Here is a 15,907-nt window from a genome sequence, read left to right on the forward strand (position 1 = left end):
CATCTTTAATAATAAGTATTAAATAATATGTATCACAGTGGTGGCCAAACTTGGCCCCCCAGCTGTTTTGGGACTACACTTCCCATCATCCCTGACGACTGGCCCTGTTAGCTAGGGATGATGGGAGTTGTAGTCCAAAAATAGCTGGAGGGCCAAGTTTGGCCACCACTGATGTATCAGAAGGGTCCTGGCTCTTTTGGTTTATGTTGAATGATTGTTTGTCATGGACTGGCTGGATGCAGAGGAGTGGTGGGAGGCATCAGCTGGGGAACCCCCAAGCAAACCCCCAACAGAAGAAAGCTCAGAGCTGGGGGGCTGGTAGTGGGACGGTGATGAGTGATCAGAGGGAGAAGAGGGTACCGACTGGTAGGAGGAGATGTCAGAAGCTGAAGAGGTAATGGTATAATGAACAGGAAGAGGCTGTGGCAGAGAGCAATTCAGACTCTGAGGCAGAAGCAGAGTGGATGCAGGCTGCTGAAGAATCCAGGGAGTCTCCACCTCCTGCATTGACTAGCTCTCCTCCTTCCTGGTCTCCCAGAACCCAAAGAGGTATGAAGAGGGTGACAACACAGTCTCAGGTTGCTGGGGAAGGACCTGAGGGAGTAGGAGCCTTAGAAAGTGGTGTAAAGCAGGGAACTTCAGTCCTGACAACTGCCTCATTGGGGCACGACCTACTGAGAAAAGTCACTGTGATCACTAGGCACAGTGTGATCACTAAGTGAGCTTCTGATCCCAATATCTAGAAATAGATAGAAATTTCTATCTCTAGAAATAGCTAACATTCTCTCCTGTAAGAACCATAAGTGTTTGAATCTTATTCTTGGCAAGATTTTGAGATGCAATGCCCTTGAAGCCAGTCAGAGGCTGACCTGCATATGAGGGTGCCAGGGGTGTGAGTAAGGGTTTCATCTTTACAACGTAAGAGTAGACCCACTCTGCCCCAGCCAGCAGATTCATTTGCAGGGGAGCACCGCTCAGTTTGGTTTGAACCAGGAGGCTTGGGTGACAGACTTCCGAAGAGGGTATCTTGCTAAACGTGCGCACCTTGAGCCTGTTGTTCAATGTTGTGAGAGCCAACTCTGTCAGCTTACCCAGTATCTCTTTAACAGAGCTACAAAGTCAACATCTGAACCTAGAAGTGGAGCCCCAACCAGCAATTTCTTCTAGAATGCAGTGTTGACTGCAGCGGCTGTCCCTGGAACGCAGCCCAGGGAGAGAACAGCTGGTCCAAGCATGCCAAAGGCCTTTCCTGAACTGTAATGGCCTCACCTCACCTGCCCTTCCCTTGCTATTTGACACTCCTTTTCTCACTCCTCATTGTTGATTCCCCGGCCTTTGCCCTAGTCATATCTGTCTAATGTAGATTGCAAGCTCCCTGGGTGGGGACTGAATTATTATTGTTCTGTGGAACCCCTGCTGCCGCAGCGTTCCCACTGCTAACCGTCTTGGCAATACAATACTTTGAATTACAAACCTCAAGATTTAAGTCACGTAACAGGAGTGACTGTTCTTGGGACAAATTCCAGAGTGAGAGCCCTTCTGTCCTCCTGCTCTGAATCACGAGTGCAGCAGCAGCATATGATGATTGTTGCTACCCTGTAAGTCACATTTCAAATGAAATAATTACCGAACGCTCTCTACTGGGAGCTAACTCACTTTATACTTTTAGGTGCATGCTTGCCTCGCTAACATTTGCAGTCTCAGAGTTCATTGCACGGTGACAATCCTGTGTCCTGTATCGTGTCTTCGTTTTGATCCATTGGTACTTTCCCATCTAGTTCAGAGGCTGAATATGTTCCGAGCTGGCAAGCAAACTCGGATCCATGTTAGCAGCTTTCGCCAGATGGTGGTGTGCTGTTTTGAACTAAGCATCAGTGGAACAAGCATACATGGGCTGATGAGGTATACTATTCCACTTGTTTTTGCCAAAAAACCATGCAATGCACTGAGTGGCCATCTTGGCCACATGGTGTAGCTGAATGAGAGAGGGAGAGGGTATTTCAAGGGAGGCAATAAGGCGGAAAACACTGGAGTGTATGTGTGTTTGTTTTTCTGTGTGCATTCAGTTTTAGCAGTTTGATGGGCAAACATAACTTGACTGCAAGTCATGAACTTCATTGAATTTCATCCAAAAAAGACACAGCTGAGCAATCTACAGGAAGCAATCTTTTCCTAGAAGTATGCTGTTCCAAACTGTACAAGTTATTGTGCAGCTCATAAAAGTGTCTGCACAGCTAAACCTGGACAGTTGGGTCCTGTTCAGATTTTTATATTCATCAGAACTGGGCTTCCAACATAGAAAAAAAAAAAATACCCACATTGTGCAGTGAAAGAACAGTGACAGGAACCCTTGGTTGTTTCTGGTTGCAGCTGTTTACTGAAGTTTTTTTTTTGCAAAATATGGAAAAATGTGAGAATGTTAGTTCAGTAATGGTTCCAAGCTCGACTCGTGGAAAATATGACAGTGTTTCCATCAGCAGTTAAGAACAAGTTGGGTCTTTTATTTCTGCAGGGGAGGTGGCATGCAGTTTGCCCTACACAGGAAATTGTCAACGGTAACCTGCAAGCAGCTGTGCGATGACTGCATGTAGGAGGGAACAGTTCAAAGCTTTCCTGTCCTGATATTTACTGATGGCTTTAGCTTTTTCAAGTTAAGACCAAATATAAATGAGGATGTATAAAATGTTGCTGATCTAAGCTAGTGCAGAAAGTTCTCATGGAACGGAGACCCAAATACGTGGCATACTTGAAATTATATAATCTGTGCACATTCACACGCAATAGATAAACTACCTGCAACTTCTGGGGACACGGGAGAGTTGAAGGGACATTTAGGCAGACGTGTGCAATGGGCACAGTTGGGTACACTTCCCCAGGGCCTCAGAGAGCTAATTCAGCCCAGGGGCCCTTCCAGGGACCAGCGGCTCTGTCGTTGGAGTTTATAACTTTATTCTAACAAGACTCCGCCCCGGGCCTCAGATGGTGGTCAGCCCCTCCATTCAGACTTTACCTTTCTTGCTCACCACCACTGAAACGGGGGCAGCACCTTTGCAGCTTCCTGCTACCTGCCCACCAAGACAAATCCTAGCACCACCGTGACTATATGCAGCTGGGCAAATAGGGTCACAGATAATAAGCTGTATTATGTACCTCACATTGCCAGGCAGAAGACAATAGTGCCATTGCAACACTTCTCTCTGCCTCTCACTCAGGGGGAACATCACCAACCCAAACGTCCCATCTCTCAGGCTCTCACCCTGGGTAAAGGTCCACAGGCTTATCGCCCACAGTGCAAAGCCTACAATTTCATATCCTGACAGGCAGGGTGGGCACACCGGAAACTTACTGAAGTGTAGACCCAAAGGGGGGGAGGGAAATCCCATTTGGTGTCTCTCCATTTGGGGACAACGCTGCCACAGGTTGACCCTGCCATCCACATTGGTGCCTGTTCTTATATACTCAGGCAGGCTGTGGACCACACCCCAGCTGTATCCACTCACCTGTTTTGGCTGCCCCACTCCAGCCAGTAGGTGGGCAGATACATTTTGCACCTGTTGTAGTTTCTGAAGCATTTTCCGTTGCGGTCCCAAAAGCAGTCGAGCGTAAGTCACTTGTGCATGGATTGCAACATAATCTGTTTATTCTGCCAATTGAGTTAGCTATGGATGAATTCTAATTTCACACACACGCACGCACACACACACACACACACCCCTCCATCATCCCAAAAAGAGAGAAAGCAGAATCATTATATAAAGGGTCTGTCTTCTGCTATAGCTGATAATATGGTTGCAAAATGGAAAGTTTTAGTGGCTTTTTTTTGTTTTGTTGCCGGTTTCAGATGTTCCTTCTATTTCCACTGACATATGTACGGATGCAACAGCATGTATATTATGTTTCATTTTAGACAGGCCATAGCAAATTATTTGTAGAAAGCTAATAGCAATATTTAAATCAAGGAATAGAAAGCTTTGTCCTTGTTTAGCCAAAAGATATAAGGTGCTTGTCTAGATAGCGTTTCTCAGACTCTCTGAATTCAGCTCTTGTTTCCTTTTACATTTATCCTGCCTTCCAACCTTGTCCCCACCTCATGCCCAAACCAGGCCACTTGGCAGATGAGGGAGGGCACAGAGCTTTGTCCACGAGAAACTGTGGAATGAGTTGGAGGGATATTTGAGTAAGAGGGTTATAGTTTGAGTCACTCACCTGCCAGACCCAACAGAGGATTGCATAAAATGAACTCAGTGCTAGGAAGTAGCCCCCGCCCCTTTCCACTGTGATGTCATGTCAGCAATGCTACTTATGTGCATGAGTCCTGATCACATGCAAATCTGAGGCAGGCTACATCTAGACGGATGTTAAGAATTTACCTCTGGTCACGTTGTGTGACCAGAGCAATTCGTGTGCGGTTAAGGTCATGATTTCCACCCACCCATCTAGACACGCATGAAAAATTGCTCTCGCCTGTGGCTTGGAAAAGTCTGCTAACGGCTCCGCAGAGAGCCAGCTGCACCTTGTGTTGTATTTAGACTGTGGTCTGAGATGGTCTTTAAGTCTTTATGCGTCCTTTTGCTGCTCACAAAGAGCCAAATTAATGAGACCTCATCAGTGTGCAATTTGAATCAGGGTGATCTGCTAAAGAGCGTGTAGAAATCAAACGTGAAGGGGCTGCATTCAGTTCTCTGCTGAATGGCAAGCTTTTGTAAAGTCCGAAGCAGGTGACACTCCACCTTAGTTTTTCATCTCTAAATGGGATTATAAATTTTCCCTGCTGGAGTTGATCATCTTAACTGAAGTTTCTGACACACACTACAAGTAGGGTTATAGAATACCACTGCTGCTCCCATTAGCCACTTATTTCACATGTTTGATAGGCAAAGGGCTAACTGATTGCATGCAGGAATGGGCAAAGGAGTATGCGACGACAAATGTTGAATGCGGGAGAGCAAATAGGTTTTTCAGAGGGCAGAAGAAGAGCTTAAATATTTGTGTTTTTTGTTTAAATGGGGAGGTTCTTTATTCAGCATCTTTGGTATGTGTGACACTACATCCACCCACCCACCCACCCTTCCATCCATCCATCCAGAGAGAGAGAGAGAATATGGGTTTCTGCTCCAAAGAGCTGAGTGGTATTCAACTATGTTGTACTCAGAGTAGAACTACGGGAATTAAGGTGCCTAACTTAGTCATTTTCATTAAGTTCAGTGTGTGTACTGTTAAGTGCTACCATTTATTTATTATTCTATTCATTTAAGATCCAGTGGTGGTGTAGTGGTTAGAGTGTCAGACTAGGGCCTGGGAGACCAGGGTTCTTATCCCCGCTCTGCTATGAATCTCACTGGGTGCCCTTGGGCCAGCCACTGTCTCTTAGCCCTGATCTCCCTCACAGGGTTGTTGTGAGGATAAAATGGGGAGGGGAGGGAAACCATGTATGCCACCCTCAACTCCTTGGAGGGAAGGTGGGATAGAAAATAAAATTTAAATATATAATATATGTATTATTTTAACCATGCTCATAGGGTTGTTTGAATAAATATTTGCTACAAAAACAAAAACTGGATGTGGAGTGCAGAAAGCTTCCCAAATAAATAAATAATGGCTGTTTTACTGAGAACCTTTGTCCTGCTAGTCATCAGCTTGGTGCTTCCAGCTCTTGAAATATATATAATTTGAATGTTCAGTGAGGACTGCCTTCAGTGCAGGTTTGGGCATGGTTAAAGTGTGATCTTTTGTGGAAACATGAGCACTGTTAATGATGAAACCAGAGCTTTGTTAATAATGCATTATAATTATTGCTTCTGTCAGGCACGTATCTCATATTTCTTCTGTTTTAGCCAGAGAATCCCAGTTAAACTGACTTGGTTTGATATGGTTCTTTTCTATACCCCTTTTTATTTTGTTTTGTTTTTGTGACTGGGGAGCCTTTTTCAAGGTCAGTGTGCCTTTGCAATGTAAGTGCATCTGTTTAGCCTGGTGAAATACGTAGGCAGAGAATAGCCTACGTAATGAGCAAATGAGGGAACACAATTTTAATAATACAAGGCACCTGATTGGCCCTGCCCTTTCCTCAAACAATGGACATGTACGTCATTCTCCGGGACAAACAGTGCCTGTGGCACCGTGCTTCCCATGTTTGAACTGCTTTCCTGGGTGAAATCATCCACATATATTTCTGTGCATTACGGATAAAGCTTCTTATCCAATGTGTCAGTCAAACACATAAACATTTAAATGCTACCTAGGTGGAGAGCAGGGCTGTCCTCTCTTTTGGGGAGGGAGGTGCGACGGAGCACAATCTTTGGATGATGAAGATCCCAGGTTCAACATTGGGCATTTCTAGTTATAAAGGGCAGGCATCCAAGGAATGGGACAGTCCTTTCTCTGTCTCAGGTCTGGGGCTGAACAATATCTGGTTTTCAGCATTGCGATATATCACCATCTAAACATTGTGATATACCAATATATCATGATGTCTGTAATAAGGATGGAGTTATGTAGAGGCACTGGCTGGCTTCATGGTTTTCCCTGTGTCATGATTTTTTGCATAACAAACACACACACACACCACAATTCACGATATATTGCCAGGCCAAAAATTATGAAACAGATATCACAATATAGACTTCAAACTGGTTTTGGACGATATATCGATAGAGCCACTTCCGCCTTAAGAGGAGGTGGTGTTGCGGGCTGCATGCCCCCACCACGCGCGCGGTGGCTGGCTCTCAGCCTCCGCGTGATTGAGGGAATCCCTGGCCGCGTCATCCCCTGGACAGCCAATCGGCTGGCTCAGGGGGCAGGGCCTGCCCTAGTTAGTGCAGGTGTGGGCCGGGGATCTCCCTCTTTTGCCGCCTGCAGCTACTCCGGTTTCCCACCCTCCCGCCTTTTAAGGTTTTCGTCTTTGATCTTGCTATGGACATCGGTTGGTCGCCGTTAAGGGGCCTGGTAGGAATTTTTTCCACTTGGCAGATTGGCACCAGCCACTTGGTTTTTTGCCTACCTCGTAACAAATTGTCACAACTTCCTTGGTATTGGCGGTTAGGCATTGGTATTGGTATTGTTATGTAGATGGGGGGGGAGGAAGCGCCATCACCTCCCCCAGATATTGAAGGGTAGTCCGATAAAGGATTCTGTGGTGCATGGCCCTGTCTGAAGCCTATGGAGGTGACGGCCTAAGGCACCCCCCCCCGAGCGGTGACCCCGGGGGAGATCCTAGTTGATGTGCATCAGCAGAACTCCTCCTACTGGTGGTTAACCCTTCCTGGACTTCAAGCGGACGGGCTGAAGCTGGATAGTCTGTTAGGACCAATGCCTAAGGCAATACCGCTCATCTCCTGTAACCAATAAAGTTGTGACCATATGTAGCCCTTTAACCTTAAATAATTGTGTCATGTGTCTTTATTTCCACTTTGGGGGGGGGGCGGGAACTCGCCACACACCAACCAGCACTCACCTTGGATAATTAGCCGGATCAGGGATTTTAAAAATACCTGGTCGGTGGGTAAATGCAGGGGTGGGTTTTGAGTGGACACTAGGTGGGTCTGGGTGGGTCAGGAGGTAGAGAACATAGCCGTGTCTGGCAGGTTATAGGTTGAAGCCTGGCAGGTCTGGGCACCAGTTCATTAGGAGGCTAAATTAAACCTTCTACTGTACTTCAGAAAAACAAAGCAAAAACCCACACCTGGTTTATTCCACAAAATTATAGATGTGAATAAATACGTAAAATATGGTCCAGTTGTCAAACCATAAAATCTGGTGCTTTCAGATACTTTGGAAATGGTTGGCAAGCTTTGGAAGGGTGTTGGTTTTTAACTAGGGAAATGATGCCAATTGAAGGACTGAACTTTTTCTTCAATCTAATTTGGCTCTTCCACGCCATAACTTTAGCCTGGCCATTGACACTTATTCTATTTTGCTTTGTGGGACCCACTGCTTTTGTTGAATCTATGTTGTTATGGTTTGTTTGTTTTTACTGTCTTATTTTTTAAAAATTCTTTTCCTTGTTTTTATAACTTGCATATTGCATTGTAACCTGCCCCAGTACCTTGTGGTGAAGGGCAGGTTAAGAAATTTTACGTTTAAATAAATGTAGTGTGGTCTTTGGGGAGTTGCCACATGATGGCGCTAGAGACCTGGATGCCACTGTGTTGGCTGGTGTCTTATCTGGGCAAACAAGGATCAGCCCTTAGTGACTTCCCGAGCTTGAAATTGTGAGGGATCATCAGGAGATCAGCAAGTTCTGGGGAGAAGAGTGATATTCTTGCTATTTGACCACAAGGAGGATGTGCGTCTTTAGAGATGGCCCTGGAAAAAAACTGGGAAAAGTGGGATCACAGGCACCTGATCTCCACTGTCTAGCTAGCAGCTTTGTATGGGTGCCAAGCCGCTATAATTTAATCCCTGAAAAACCAGTAGCAATCACTATGATGATGCAATTTCCTCCATTTATGGGTCTTCGGAACCTTTCACCATTGTCCAATAATTAGTCGGAATATCTTGCCACTGTCTTCTCTGTTGAAACGTAAGAGGCATTTTGTGGTATTGGGAAGAGATAGGTGCAACAGTGGTTGACAGCGTTTACCTGACCTTTAGCCACCCATGATGCCGTGGTGCACTGGGAGTGACAGTGGGAGGGGCTAGGACTTGGTGGTGCAAACACTAGTAGGAGCCCTGGATTGGCTCTGCCAGTGCGTTCGCACCATGATGACCTTCCTGCCGCCTCTCCTTCCTGGTATTCCCCAGTGAGTACGTGACAGGTGGTCAGGTAAGTGCTGCCGCCCCAACATGGGAAGAGAGGAGGGCTGGAAGAGGAAATAACTCTTCAGTCTTTGGCAAATTTGGTCTTTTCTTTTTGGTTTTCCTTCTGAGGAAGGCCAAATGAGGGGGTTAGTGCAGATCTCCGCAGGCTCCAGTGTTCTGTATCATGGCTTACAGCTTCTTTTCAAACCCTGCCTTGATTCTGGTGGTGTCTGGAATGCATGGGCGATATCTGGAAAACTGTAAGTGCTCACTTTGTAAATGGGTACATTATCAATAAAACTTTCTTTTTTGGTGTGTGTGGGGGGCATAAAAAAGCAGAGGAGGAATTATACATAAACTTTTATGTTGCCGAAATTGCTGTGGCACTTCCTGACAGCTAGTCATGAAATATGCCGAAAGAAGACTGGAAGGATACTTTGAGTACACATCAGTGAAAGGGTTAGAGCACCCCTGAATAAAAAACCATATCCCATGAAATATCTGTCCTAGTCTGGGCAAAATATTTATGTGCCTGGCTTGCAGGATGCAAACAGTTATGGCCAGCCAAGACACAAGAGTTTTATGGCATCTCTAATTACATACCACATTACTTCATTGCATTGTGTTATACATTATGCATTATATTAACCAATCAGGAACTTAAAGAACTTCAGCCCACTCTGCGTAGCTCATCACTTCAACAGGAACTGCTTCGTCTGCTGTAAATAATTAATTGCTACCACGATAATCTTGCCTGCCTGCAATGCCATACATGCATATGTATCCTTTTGCATATACATGCCCATCCTGCTTGCTTTTTAAACTCGTGGGCAATTATAGAAGTTTAGTAGGTGTTACAAGATCTGCTAGTGTGCCTGTACACACATGAATGTGAACAACTGTTCTGGCCATGTATTCACTGCAGAATTAGCAATGAGCAGTACATTTCTTTTGATCTTGACTAGAGACATTTGTGTACACCTAGACTGAATTGCATTGGCTTTTAAGACCTTGCTTGTTTTGGGAGAACTTGGCACGGGCCAATAAGGAAACCAGCATCAGTTGCTTAGTTTGGAGAGCTAGCAGGAACCACACCATTATTGCAGTTGTTGGCATCTGTCTATCCCAAGAGACAATAAAAGGGTGCGCCTTTTGGGGTGAAGTCAGACTGTTGGAAAGTTGCAGCACCTGCTGTGGCTGTAGAGATCAATGTAGGAGAGACATGTTTTGTTGCAGCTAGGGCAGATGAAGGCGAGAGAGAGGGAGCTTGTTAAAATATTCTTTCCACCTGTCAAAACGTTGGTAAAATGATTGTTTACCTGATATGGTTAGTTGTGCAACTGCAGCGTGACTCCTCCCTTTCAACCACTGATGGTCTCTGGGCTCCTCATGAACCCACAAAAATATGGCTTTAAAATATAAATATTATTCCTTTACAAAAACACTGGTGAGGTATTGATCCATAGCAGAGTCCTAAGTAGTCCCAAAGTAACTAGGGTCACGGGGAGGGTTGCGGAAAGATATGTGCCAAGTTAAGCTTAAGTGGAGGAAATTCTGGAGGCATCCTGTGTCAAGTTAATTGAGTGTCGTGCCACAAGATGAAAGCCAAGTCATGGGGCAGCTCTGCCCTACTAGTGCTCCTGCTTTTGCTAAAAACTTGGGAATTCTAAGGAAATGGAGAAATTATGGTGAAAATTGTGCTTGGGGGCTGGGAACCATTTACACACAATGCTACTTGTGATCGGCATGGGCTGGGATCAGCACTTACTCACACAACAGAGGCTGTCTCTCATGACCACCATGAGACCCTCATTGCTCAGAGCAAAGCTAGATCTCACATAGTCTTCAGCCATGTACAGGGTTCCATCTGAACAAGTCCTCAGCAATAAGACCTTATTACAGAGCAAGTAGTTGCGGCCCTTATCTGACAGTCTGGATACCCTCTCTAAACATTGCCTGACCTGCCAGAGGAACAGAGAGAGCCGGAGGATGGTAACAATGCCATGAATGGATTAGTGTTTGGCTCTACATGTTACGGATTTGAGGACAGGAGAGAGAATGAGGCTTGCCAGGTACAGGAAGCAGCAGGTAGAAAGTAGCATCATGTGGTCTGGGAGAGGAGGGAGAGGATGCAGGAAGAGGACAGTCCAAGAAGACGGTGCTGGTGGATGTGGGAGAAGGAAATGAATGAGGGCAATTGGAAACCTGTTGATAAGCAGCTTCCACTCCCAGAAAACAGACCATGTGCTAAAAATGTTACATCCAGGGAAAAAGGGGAACCACATGTTTGGTACTGGGAAAAAGTTGCCTGCTACCATGGGAGGAAGGGATTCAGATTTGTGAACCACTCTGGATTTTCCAGGGGGTCTTCTCTTGAGACATATATAGTAATATCGCTTCTGGATGGCTGGAGCCAGCAGAAGGAAACTAAATACAGTTTCTTTGGAGATGAGTGTGCCCACATTCAGAATAAGTCTTTATGTGAATTTCTGTGACCTTACTACATGTGCCGTATGACAAATCTGTGCCTCTCTTCACAGTTCCTTCCTCTGCAGTCTGGCCCTTCACTGAACTAAGTTGACTACCTCTGTTCTAATTATAGGCCATAGGTGGAAGTGGAAAGACCTAGTCATATGGGTTGGTGACATTCTTCCTTCCTCTCCCTCAGTCGCGTGGGGGCATGCCTTGAACCACCTGAACTTAACATTTGTTCCTTATTTGATTGATGCATTTGCAACTCGATCTTCTCTATGAGGAGGCCAGGGTGGGGTGATGAGAGGGTGTCCCCAAGAGGTGCCTCACCCTTTTACTGCCCGGGGCCTAGACCACATTAGCTTCAGTGTGCTGGTCCCGGGCCATCACATTCAGAGATGGAAATACATCAGACTGCTTCAGCCCGCTCAGGTAGAATTTTCTCGATACTTCTCTTGGTTTGTAGCCTGCTGTCGTCTAGTATATAATACCTTTATGATTTGCACTTGGACTTGTTAGGTGTTCATTTTTGAAAAGGCACTAGATTTTTATGTTTGTTAGCCTTTGTTCCTTAGGTCAGTTAGCTTTCTTATCTGAATTTTGTAATAAGTAGCTGTTCCCTGGTTCTTTAGAGATATCTAGAAGTAACGTGGATGTTTATCTTTTTCTCCTGCAAAAAAGAGAGAGAGAGTGAAAAGTGACAATTGCAGGAGCTTTAGTTAGCATAGATCTCAGTGATGCTTGTTAGATACACCAGTGTCACTGTACTTAGCAGCACCACAGAGAAACTGCCATGTATAAGAATGTAACTGAGCAAGCAGACAAGTATATTGAAAACCAGGATGCTGCTTTGCATTTAGGTGAGGTTAAAAAAAAAACACCACCTAAAACATCAAGTGTTAGACTTGCTAAAAATATGAATACAGTCATACAGTGGGTAGTCCTGGTTATATTTAGATTTTATGCTTGCCTTTATTTTTTAATGACACCTCCAGTGTACCTTCAGTTCTCAGCAAAGCACTGCTTCCTGTGTTAGTAGGAAAGGAGGATCAGATCTTGTCAGGTGTCATTTATCATTGCATTGCAAATGGGTGGTTTTTGGGGTAGGAAGAACAAAGCTTAATATAACAGTGAACAGCAAGGGCAAACTCTCTCCCCCCACCACTACCCGGCAAAAAAAGACAACTGTTCTCCTTAAACAGTTTGCTCTTTGCAACTGCAGAGTCTTCTCTGATCACCCACGCTCATCTGGCTGCTGACGCTGTAGGAGCTTCATTTGCATGAACTATTTTTGCAACTATTGTGTGTCTTTTGAGGAAACAAGCAAGAAGACTGGCTTGTAGTGATTCACCATCTCAGGGCGCCCTAAAATGTGGAAGGGAGAAGAGAATAGACGTATGCATGCTGATTTCTCTTAAATGTTTCTGAGTGGCAGAGCTCGGCTCAGCAGCAAGGCACAAGGGCTGCTTCACACATTGCATGTGAACATGTCACATAGCAATGGAGCATGGGTGTAATTGCATCACATTGCCCTTTCCCATGTGCGCATTTTGGCAGATGTGCCTTTGTCAACAAATAACATGCAAAAGAGTCCCAAATCAAATATATCTAGTGTAGTTTTTAATATACGATTGGCTTCAGAAAACCAGCATCTAGTTAGATGGAGCAGCATATATAACACAGATGAGCAAACATATACAGGTAGTGACCAATTTGCTACATTCCAGGCCTTTGAATGCATCAGCAAGGCCTGTGTAAGGCCACCCCGTTCCGCCCCCTTTTGGTGAAATTTTGGGGTCACTTCCAGGTTCAGTGTGATGCGTGTGGTTGCTCACATATTGGACGCGCCCAAAACGGTTGCTGCCTGTATGTAAATATTTACGGACAAGCCTGTGATAGAGCCAGTGTAGTGCAGCTGCTAGTATGATGGCCAGGCATTTTGGGACGCTGAAGTTCAAATCCCCACTTGGTCTTGGAACATGCTTTGCATCTTTGGGGAAATCACTTTCTCTAAGCTTAATGAATTGTGTTTGGTTTTTCTAGCATGGAAGAACTTAAAAATATTCAAGTAATGGAAACTCAGTAAGTTTTGGAAGTAGAATGTACCCTTTTCTACATTTAAAAAGTTTCTCCTGGTTGAGTTCATTCTGCATGTGGAAAAGGATTCTATATGAGCTAATGAGCTGGTATACCTATCCGTGTGTGTGTGTGTGTGTGTGTGTGTGTGTGTGTGACACACAACCATTCAATCTTTCATGAAGAGCCAGTGAAAAGTCCTGGAAATTACATTCCTACATGGAAAAACTTGGGAAACAGTGTAGACTGCCAGCTACAAAGCCACAACCACAAGAGACTTATAACCTCTCTCTACCCTGCTTTATTATTAAATATTGAACATCTGAAATAAAATGTATATGATCTGGTAAAATAAATACTACTCCATCACTGGGAGATCCAAAGAAAGTTTTCACTTTGTTTCTTAATAATGCTTGATGAAAAGAGCAGAATACCAGACCCTCCTCTTATTACAGGTTTGCAGTTTGAAGTCCAAATGTTATACTGCTTGGGGTTGCCTGACTGTCACTTGGAGAACCTTGTGTGTTAGTCAGAATGTTAGATGCCTCATACCAGGTCAGACTATTTGAACTGGATACTTTTCCTGTCACTGAGCTATGATAACCGCCCCCCCGCGCCCCCCCCCCCCCCGTCACACACACACTGCTGCCAGGCACAAGTGGCAGAAGCAGAGAGACTCTCCATCAGATCGTGACAGTGTGCACAGGTAACTTCTAGTGGATGCTATAGGCACAGCATGCAGCACTTGATTTATGGAGACCTGCTGCATGGAGGCAGATGAACCTCTATAAGCATGCTGTTCTAAGGTATAGGAACCACTACTAAAGCGACACTTTTTCTGTTAAAGCAATTCAGCTGATAATAAAATTATGGGTAAAACCCATCCATCAAGACAAGCAAAGAGCCCTCAGTCCCATAAGGGGGCCCAAAACAAAAAAAAAAAACCACCCAGCTGTGCTAATGGTTGTGAAAGGCAGACATAAAAGTTTTAGGAATTTCTTCAAGTGCTGTCAAGGTGCATTTGACCCCACCTGAGTTAATGTTGAGTTAACCAGCCATGATAAAAATGGGTGAAATGAAGCTTATTAGTGGTACCAATGGTGGCTGTGGATGAATCAGCTTGACTGAGGCCTTCTTGGAACTTAGGCTGTGTAGTGGTGCCCCCCCTGTGGAACGCCCTTCCTTCAGATGTCAAGGACATAAAAAAACTACACAACTTTTAGAAGACATCTGAAGGCAGCCCTGTATCGGGAAGTTTTTAATGCTTGGTGTTTTACTATGTTTTTATATATGCTGTAAGCCGCCCAGAGTGGCAGGGGGAAACCCAGACAGATGGGCGGGGTATGATGATGATGATGATGATGATGATTACTACTACTACTGCTACTACTACTACTACATTTTAAACACACCTAGGTTGCTCTCTTAACCAGGTGGGGATTGAAGCTGGTTTTGGTGGTGGTGGTGGGGAACTCACCCAAATGCAGGACAGATACAGGGTGAATGTGGATTGTGGCTAACATCTTGCATGCTCCACTTCCCACACCAGTGGCTGCAGAGTAAATGGGAGTGTGTACACAGCTTCAGATGGGTAACCTGGTTTCATTGCTGCAAAGTGTGCAGAAAGAATCTCAGAAGTTTCTCCTCCCCCTGTACTGAATAAATGGTTAGAGGGATGGAGAAAGTGGGACGTCTGAAGAGGGAAGACGGGTACCCATCCTGCTGCTGCATTTGCAGATCTTTGAAATGGAGAACTGCCTGAGCGAGGCAAACTGTTGCACGTGGGGCGATTCTCTACCCTGCCTTTTGTATTTGACCTGCCTCATGTGGGTCCCTCTTGTTAGACTGCGGTCAGTTTGTTTACCAGGGCAGCTATAGAATTGGCAGGATTCTTGCTGCTTTTGACATTTTCATCACTGTGGCTGACAGAGATATTTGGTAAGAAGGAAAGATGTTATTTCCTTTATTTATGTAATAGCATCGTTATTTTGCTCGTAACCATCTGGCTTTCTTCAGAGTCAGTTCCCTCCCCCAAGCAACTGTGCCTTTTTATTTATTTGGTGCTTGGCTAGTGAGATAATTAATTAGCTTATTAATGAAGCCAGTATTTTGTACATTGCAATTTGAAAATTATTTGTAAGCCAACATCTGTTCTTTATATGAAGCCATCTATTCAGAAACATAATAAGTATGGTGCAAAAATAATTTATTGATTTCTCCCATCCTTTTGAACAGACATTCCTTTTATGACAGGGGTGTGGGGCCTTTTTCCCATTGAGGACATTTTGACTACTGGGGAAACAGAGTTTCAACCAATGGGGGGGGGGGCTGGTCTAGATCCAAAAGTATGTGGAGCCAAAGACCCAATGTTGCAGAATTACATTGCGCTCTCCTTTCTACCTGTTCCCTCTCTCCCTCCCTCTTCCTCTTTCTCCTCTTCCCTTCCATCTCTCAATCTCTTTAGCCTTCCCCAATTCTCTCTTAAGAACTGATCTCCTGCAGAGGTCTTTCACCTCCTCCATCCCTTGTTTATTCTGTCATTTTTGTCTCTCATCTCCCATCCTGGACTCACTATACAGCAGCTTCGTTTCCTTATTTAGCACTGCTGGGGAGGCCAGTG

The 15,907-nt window shown here is 44.9% G+C and overlaps 1 protein-coding gene across 3 annotated transcripts in view; it reads left to right on the forward strand.

Moving 5' to 3' along the window:
* HIVEP2 (HIVEP zinc finger 2) overlaps positions 1 to 15,907 on the forward strand; it is a 136,524-nt gene that overhangs the window by 99,843 nt on the left and 20,774 nt on the right. The window lies entirely within an intron of this gene.

Source organism: Podarcis cretensis (genome assembly GCF_951804945.1).
Source record: "Podarcis cretensis genome assembly, chromosome: 3".
In the NCBI taxonomy this organism is placed as follows: domain Eukaryota; kingdom Metazoa; phylum Chordata; class Lepidosauria; order Squamata; family Lacertidae; genus Podarcis; species Podarcis cretensis.